We start from the raw sequence: 9,288 nt of genomic DNA, 5'->3' as shown, positions 1-9,288 counted from the left end.
ATATAAATATTATAATAAAAAAATAAATCAGTCTAAATATAGAGATAAGGGCATATTTGTCAATTTATAATTACTTCGCCTCCTTTCCTCTTATGAATCAAACAAGAAATCTCTCCTCCCTTCCCCTTCCTTCCAACCAAACAAAATCATGACATCCCCTCCCATCCCCTCCTCTTTCTTTAATCAACCTCTCCTCCCCTCTCCTCTGTTGAACCAAACAAAGCCTTAAGTCCAAATTGTTAGCTCCATTGAGAATATTCTAAAAACATTTTTAATTAAAAGTTATATTAAAGCGCTTTTTATTTACTAATTTGTCCTTCATAGTATTAAGTCTCTAAATTTTGGCTAAAAAGTTTTGAAGAATCTAAATTTTTTTTCCTTTTCCTTAATTTTATTTTATTTTTTTGACAAATAGTTATTTGTTTAGTGTTTTTGTCATATTGGGATGGAACATTAATTAATTAGTTTATGTAGACATAACAACCTTAAATGAAAGTTTGATTAATTATTTAAATAATATATAATAAACTAGATATGTTATAAATGTTTCTAACCAAATTTTTATTGAAAAGTTATACATTATAAATTTAAATGATTTCTATAGTCTCTCAGACTTAGACAATTTATATTGTATGATGAAAGAATATTTATTTATTATTTTTATGCAGTGAAAAATTAAAAATATAAAATTTTATATATAATCAGAATCAATAAATTTTATTTCATATTAAAAATTTGAAAATACATGTATTAAAATTATTTTTTTATATCAAAAATTATTTTTTTGACAAATAAAAATGTTTAAATAAATTTTATGTTAAAAAGGGATATTTTGGCCAAAATAAAAGTTTAAAAGTCAAACTTAATAGTCACCTAACGATTGGATAAATATAAAATAAAACCTCAAATATACAAGGAAGTTTGTGTAATATGCATTTTAATTTTAATAGATGTTTATATATATTTTCAAAATAAAAAGAAAGTTTTTGAAATGGGGAAATTGCAAATAAAGATTTCTCAATGTATAAAATTGTGATTTGCGATCCTAAATTTAGAAAATAGCAAATAAAATCTCAAATATACAAGGAAGGTTTGTGTAATATTCATTTTTATTTTAATAGATGTTTATATACATTTTCAAAATAGAAAAAAAGTTTCTGAAATAAGAAAAGTGCAAATAAAGATCCTTCAATATATAAAATTGCGATTTGGGATCCTAAATTTAGAAAATAGCAAATAAGGGCCTGGTCCCATTTATGCAAATATGAAATGTGGGTGAAATGTCTAAAATACCCCTCAGCTAAATTGTGATTTGGACTATTGAAGTTGTCATTCGCTAAAGTAAACTTGTTATTTCCTATAGTCAACTTGTCATTTGGTATATTCTCAACCAAGTTGTGATTTGATCTACTAAAGCTGTCATTCGCTAAAATAAACTTGTCATTTCTTATAGTTAACTTGTCATTTGATTGAGAGGCATTTTAGACATTTAATCATGATTTCATATTTGCAAAAATAGGACTGGATTCTTATTTGCTATTTTCCAAATTAAGAATCCCAAATCACAATTTTACATTTCGGAGATCTTTATTTGCAATTTTTTCCTTTGAAATTTAAATAAAATAGAAAGATAATTAGAGTATTTTACTTTTAATTAGTTGTTTGTCTATACGCGTGCCTTAATTTACAATAAAAAATTACACTTAAGATTCTTGTTTCGAATCAAAGGAAAATATGTAAATTTTTATATATTATTTATTTTAGAATTTATTATTAATATTGTTAACATTTACTTCCAGTGTGCATGACTAGTTGTTATATAAAAACTGCAAGTCTATGGAATTTTTTTATTCAACTTATTAAGAAATGGAAATGAGTATTTACACATAATCCTTCAAAAAATATTTTTTTGACAACAGTCCTTCAAAAATATTAATGATAATGGAACGGGTAATAAAAATATACTTCAGTCTTAAATATAAGACTTTTTTTATAGTGTAAACATTGTATTTAGAATATGAAGAGTAATAAACTCAATTAGATTTAATTAATATCCCAAACCGATAAGAGAAATTTTAATATACAAATTTACACCTAATTAGAAGGCCAAAAGGCTGCGTACAGTTAATTTTCTTCCTTAAAAATAAATCATGATGCTAAGTACATACAATATAATTGCCCTACATCTCTTGACATATAGGCTATAGGGGTCATTTTCTCAACAGCCAGGAGCCCAAAAAATTCAAATCTATTTCTACCTGTAATAGTAACAACGCGCCCCCTCTGGTAAAAAGGAAAAAACAACGCGCCCCCTGGTCCTAGCTAGCTAAGTTTTATCTCTCTGGAGCAATAACTACATTGTCTTTCACATAACCAATTTAATTAGGAAAAAATCTCATAATAAATAATAAATGAGTAAGATACACCACTAAAAAAAGTTTTTCACAAAGATTAGAATGACCATTTGACATAATAACTAGTATAAAAATGAGCGATGTTTAAAATCCGATGTTTTTTTACGTTGGTTGCAAAACCGGTATAGAATAAAACCAAAAAAAAAAAAACTTGCGGTTTTATAAGATCTGATAAAATCCAGAAAAAGCTAGGATTATCTTATGAAATCCAGGCCTTGTAACATGACAACAAACAATCTAACAATCCAATAAATAAGAAATAGTATAAAAGTATAAACAATCAGATCTAATGAGACCTAAAAAAACTAACCAAGTTTTTCAGAAATAATATTGGTTCATATTGGTTCATACAATAAAAATATTTAACAAAGTTCAAAATTATTCATTGAACAAACAAATAGAAAAAGAGTATAAATTTAAAATAAATATAGCGGTGATGAAGGCAGGTACAGATCTAGATAATATGAGCATTTGAACAACAATACAATGAGAGTTTGAGATAGTATAGATTTAAATGGATGGTTATAGTTCTAGATGGTGTGAGCATGGATCTCTACTTAATGATGGTGGAGAAGTTGATAAACTTGAAGAAAATAATGAGTATGGAAAACATGATGTGTTATAAGGAGACAAGCACGAAGAAGATGTCACAGTACAAAAGAGAAAAGTATGAATAAAAAGACCAGTATTGAGGTTACTAATAGACGAAACATAAAAAGAAGATTGTAAAAAACTTAAAGAGATTACTAGAAAATAAAATTTGATTTAGAAGAGACGACCACAAAAAAAAGTAGGTTAAACCTTTATATTTTATTTTAAATCACCTTGCCAAAGCTGGTAAATATTATTTTTTTAAAAAATATTTTAAAAACTTTTTATACAAGTTGTAATAAATATCTGGTGTAGAAAGTATATTTTAGATCGATTGTATGAAAAATCAGTCTAAAAATTTTGTAAATATTATTTTTTTAAAAAATATTTTTGATACTTTTTACAAGCGGTGTGAAAAGTATATTTTAGTTTAAAAATCTATCAATATTTGCAAAATACTATCCATTGCATTTTTTACATCGTTGCCACAATAAACAATATAAATTAGATGGTATAAAAAGAGTTTTTTTAATAGTGATATACAGAAAATAACGACAAGTGCATAATAATCGAGTAATTTTTTTCTCAATATTTTTCTAATTGAGGGGATAGGAAAGGGACTAATAACTATTTGGGGGTATTGTTGTAAATTTACAAGATCCAATAATCCCTGATTAATTTTTATGGCCTCATTAGAAATTTTCCTATTTATAAGACACTTCCAATATGTTTCACACAGATCAAAGAAAACATTAAACTTCATTAACTCTCATTTAAAATTTAATAGGTTTCTAACTTTATTTCTATTTAATATACATTATACTTCATATAAACAGAGTCAATACAATAATAAATGGGGGGTAACATTGTGCATCTATACAAAAAATTTCTCTCAATGTCCTATAAATAGGACAAAAAATACATTCTCTCTCTGTTTTATAAATAGGACCAGAGAAGTATCTCTGAGTCTAAATTTTAGTATTTTAATTAGTATTCTCGTGAAAAAAAAAATGATGTGAAGAAACTTTCTATATCATACTCCTCGTGCTTATTATAATATACTTTTTGGAAAGCGTAAATGGTCCTTAACATGAGGATGGGATATTAATTAATTTTTTAATATTACTTTTATTTAAAATTATTAACTATGAGAGATAATACCATGCACCTCTGAAAAATTTTCTACTTGAATGGACGTAAAATCGAAGATTAATTTGTTTTCAGATAAAATTAATAATTTAACCTTTTTTTTTGTTTCGATAAAATGTATAGAAGTGCTTTATAATGCAGTCCAAATCAGCATTATTCACTTAGGCAAAGGACAAAGGGAACAAAAAAACGACAAGGCATTGATGAAAAGGCAGCGTTGAGGGGAAGCGGCCAATATTGTAAAGAATAGTGGCGGAGTGAATGATTAATGGAGGTACTCCCCCCCCCCCCCCCCCAAACTATTATTATTTAGAGCTTAATTATTTGTATTTAAATTTTACGCGCACACGCGTGCATGCGTATAGATAGATAATACTACTTTAGTTCTTAATATAAGTTAAAAATATATATTAAATTGACAAAAAAATCTTAATTTTATCCTTATTAAAAATTTTTCTTTGTATATTTATAAATAATTCTCATATCTCTCAATTCTTTTTTTTAATAAAAATTAAATAAGAATAAAATTAAAATATAAGCATTAAATATACTATAAGTGACTCGCATTTTAAACCATAACTTTCCCTACAGGTGACCTGCATTTAAGAGAGTGGCTGAGAGTGAGATTATGTTATGGATCATTATATTTCTCAAACCAATAATGCAAAATAATTAATAGATCACTCTCTTATTTCTTGATCAAGTTGCACCTTAATGAAAACCAAAGAAAGAAATAAAGCATTGAAAATCAACCAAAAAAAATCATATTACTTCCGATCCTTAATATAAGACCTTGTTTGACTTTTATTTTGGTTCTAAATATAAAATTCCAATCAATTTTATCTCTAATATTTATGTATTTTTTTTCTAAGATAGCCTTTCTAATAATGATAGTTCTATCCAACACACTTGATTAGCGATGATATTTTAGGAAAAAAAACACCTATTTATTACAAATAACTAACTTAACTTATTTTTTTTTAATTTTATCAAATTAGTCAATTAGCTCTTATGATTAGGATTGGAAGTAGTAGTATTTAAAAGATATATAGAAAAAAAAATTATTAATGATATACAGTTTAGTTACCTCACTCTTCAAAGTCTAATTTGTTCAACTAATTAAATACCTCAAATTTTAGCTTTTTAATCCATTGGCTTTCATAGCTCGACTAAATTGAGTTGCTTAATTCAGAAATTAAGTTTAATTACATAAAGATTATAAGGACTAAGTGACCAATTTTCTAATCACATCTACTGTATTTCATGTGTTAGGATGCCGAGAGTAAGTGGACTTGATACGACGCAGTAAATCTTATTCACCTTGCCATGATATATACACACATAAGTAGAAGGCTTAGATTTTAAACTTAGTTTAAGGTATAAATTTGCTCTAAAAATTTTTTGTAGATGTAAATTTACTCTAAAAATTCACATATAACACTTTTGTCTCCTATTTTTAAAAGAATAATATTAACCGTTAAAATAGTAACGTTAAATAACAATATTTTTAACAACATGGGACAAAACTGTTACAATTTTAAACTTTTGAATTAAATTTGAACCTTAAAAATCTTACGAGTGTTTAATGTTTTTGAATGAAAACTTTCATGACAGAATTGCACTTTAATTCTTTTAAACTTTTGAGTTAATTAAGATGTAATGTTGAGTGTAATTCACCTAAATTTTAGTCCAGTTGTTGTAATATAAACTGACCTATAGCTTAGATGATAGGTCAATATTTTGAAAAAGAAAAAAGAAATTATGAATTATATATTATAGAAAATAACTTTTAATTTTAATATTGCTTCGGATTGGCTAAACAGAGTAAAATTAATTCGTTTTAGTAGCAGGATCGTTTACAGTTATAGTTAATACAATAGATGGAACATTCATTTCACCTAACTTTCATGCCAGAATATAATAAACTCCTAAAATCCCAACTAATCATTATGAAAATTAAAAAATATGGAAAATTCCCAATTAAGGTTAGCTAAAATATCAAAATTCAGATTTATGTCTGCACTTTTAACAAATTTCAATAAAATCAAAAGTATTAATTAGGAATTTCAGAATCTTGAATGGTGATATTGACTTTGGGAAGAGGTGGCTTTGAGAAAACAATGAGGAGAACGTGATTATTTAAAAAGATTTAGAAATTCATAATTAGTCCTTTTCACGTTATTAGAAATTTATTAAACAAGTCGTTTGAATTTAAATTTTGGTATTCCAACTAAATTTGATTGGTATTTTTGCTAAAAAAAATTAACATTCATTTGATCCTATTAAAACATGCATGTAGAAAATGTAAAAGCTATTTAATTAATTATGATGGATTAAGAAAGCAAAATAAATTACTTAATTTTATTAATATGACATGATATCTCTAAAATAGTTCTAAGTTGTATATAACATTAGATTATGTGTGAATTGATAAACATTGAGAATAATCTCATATTCACCATATTTATATATACATATAGAGGGAGATACATGCAAACAAAAATGGGGAAAAATCCATGAAATGATGTTTTTGGAGCATTGCAGATTTGCTAAGTAAAACCAATGTAATTGGCTGTAATTGTGGTTTTAAAATTGAAAGGAACTCATTAAGCACCTTAAAAGCACTGTAAGATTGGCCAATTGAATGTACAAATTATTAAATTAAAGCCACTCTCTCCAGCATCAAGTCAAGACGCCTTGGAGAAGTCATCAATCCAGTTTAATGTATGATTTTTTATGGCGTGGGTGCGTATTAAAAGTTTGCCAGATAGTAGGGAGTGAATAAGTTGACGAGTATTTGGTCAAAAAAAAGAATAAGTTGACGAGTATACACGCATAAACTTCCATATAAATATATATACACTTCCATATATATATATATATATATATGGAAGTGTATGCGTGCCGTGACAAGGAACGAAGACGATAGATACCCCACTTGACCGAACTGAAGAGATGAGACTGACACTGAGACGCGCGCAGAGAAGACAGAAGCCCAATAAAAGATCATAAAAATATATCAAAAAAATGTAAAAAGGATAAAATTAAGGAAAAATTAGAATAAATCTCTCATTGAAAATTTAATTGGCAAATAAGATTTAAAATTTTTGTACAAGTTAGTTTTTATTGTGTACAATTTAATTTTCTTTGTGTGTAATTTATTTTTTCTTATGTGCAATAATATTTCTTTGTGTGATGTGTAATTTAATTTTCTTTTTATGTAAATGAAATTCTTTTATGTATAAATCATCTTTTTTGTGTATAAACTAATTCTTTATATTCAAATAATGTTCCATGCAAACTGTTTTTTCATTGTGTAACTTATTTTTCTTTGTGTGTAACTAATATTCTCTTATACAATCAATCATCTTAAATCTTATTTATTAATTAAATTTTGAATGATGAATTATTCCTAAATTTTGCTGAAATTAAAGTGAGAGGCCGAATAAGAAAGTTACAAGTAGATGGAGTGAGAGAGATGAGAAAGAAGGGAATGAATAGTGAGCCAAAATGGTGACAAGCGAGTAGGTGCTCCTTTCATTGACGCGTCGTAGCCGGCTCCCTCCTTCTCTCACACAATCCAATTTCACTTTTGTTTTTTTTAAAGAAATTCTCAGTGGCTCTTGTTAATGCGAATCCCTCTCTCTCTCTCTCTCTCTGAGTTGCAGAGTTTTCAGTCTCCACTCACTCCCTCCCTCACTATACGCTGCTGCTGCTGCAACAAGGGAAGCTCTCTCTCTCTCTCTCTAACTTTGCAAACATCGGAAAAGCATATGGACACACAACATTGAATGATAGAGAGATATGTTACAAATTCTTACAGCCGCGTTTCTCAGAGCTCAGTACAATCATCATCATGCCTCATCACCCTCCCTAATCATTCCCCCCCTCCATATCTCTCTCCCCCTCCCTTTCTTACTCCTCCTCATATTGTATTAATATTTTATTATAAAAGTTATATAACTGATATAGATTAAAAACACTCATCAAGTTAATTATCTAATTATATCTATTGGAATCAGTTTTTGATAAAATTTTCTTAATATGTCTAATAAATATTTTTTCGGCCTTAAAATTAAAATAAATAATTTTTTGACCTGAAAATTAAAATAAATATAAACCTTATAACTCGTATATTTAACACTGGATGAGTGTCACCCTTCAATAGTACAACTCTGCCTCCATTAATTAACTCCTTAAACTTGCTGAGCCGTCTCCCTCGCCTCCACCACTTCCCACTCTCTCTCTCCTCACTTTCCCTTTGAGCTGCTTTTGATAATTGCCACTTCCTCAGCCAAACTAGCTAGTTCCATGCCGATGCTTCCTGTTCATGCCTAACACAAATCTCCTTTCTCTCCCGCCCTCATCACTATACTCTCTCTTTATTTCTCTTTTTTAATTCTCGATCGGGCCCATTTTGTGTGAGATGAGTGACCAAGGAGACGCCGCCAAGACGAAGGCGCAACAGTCTCAGACACACACTCCCGCAACAGCAGATTTCATCTTCTCCTCTCGTGGAGGAATCTTCGGATCAGCCGGCCAGGCCAATTCATCATCTTCATCATCATCATCATCAGCCCCAGCCTGCGACAAACCGGTTCGTTGTGCTTCTCCTATAATCTCCACTCCTCTCTATGTCTCCCCTGGTGCAACTGTTTCTTCCCCCTTCGACTCTTCCACTAATCCCAAAAGAACCAGATACACCAGTGGCCAATGGAAGCTTCTCCCTTCTCCTTCCTCTCAGCAAATCCCTCTACTCCCTCCTGCAGAATCAAGTCCTTCCCCCTCTCAGCTTCAACCTCAAACCCAACCACGTACGTCTGCTGCTTCCTCATCAGACACTGCCTCGTCCGATCCCACCCATCTCCTCCTGCTGCCGTCTTCTCTTTCTCTCCGGCCACCGGACCGGAGGGGAGCAAGTCGGAGGGGGGAGCTGCAAATTCACCATCAATTCAGGAAAGGGAAGTACGTGAGCCCGGTTGGAAACCGCACGAGATGTGTTGTGGCTGGCGAGAGCTTGGAGGGTTTAGTACCAAGGTGGGGTGGGTCCGAGTTGGGAGGGTCATCTTCCAGCAGAACAGAGCATGTGGAAAGTGGTGTTCAGGCTACAAGAGGCAAAACTAGGGCTGATAAA

The sequence above is a fragment of the Neltuma alba genome, unplaced genomic scaffold (assembly GCF_004799145.2).
Source record: "Neltuma alba isolate B1F8T4 unplaced genomic scaffold, ASM479914v2 tig00006923_pilon, whole genome shotgun sequence".
In the NCBI taxonomy this organism is placed as follows: Eukaryota; Viridiplantae; Streptophyta; class Magnoliopsida; order Fabales; family Fabaceae; genus Neltuma; species Neltuma alba.
This window is presented reverse-complemented; position numbering follows the sequence as displayed.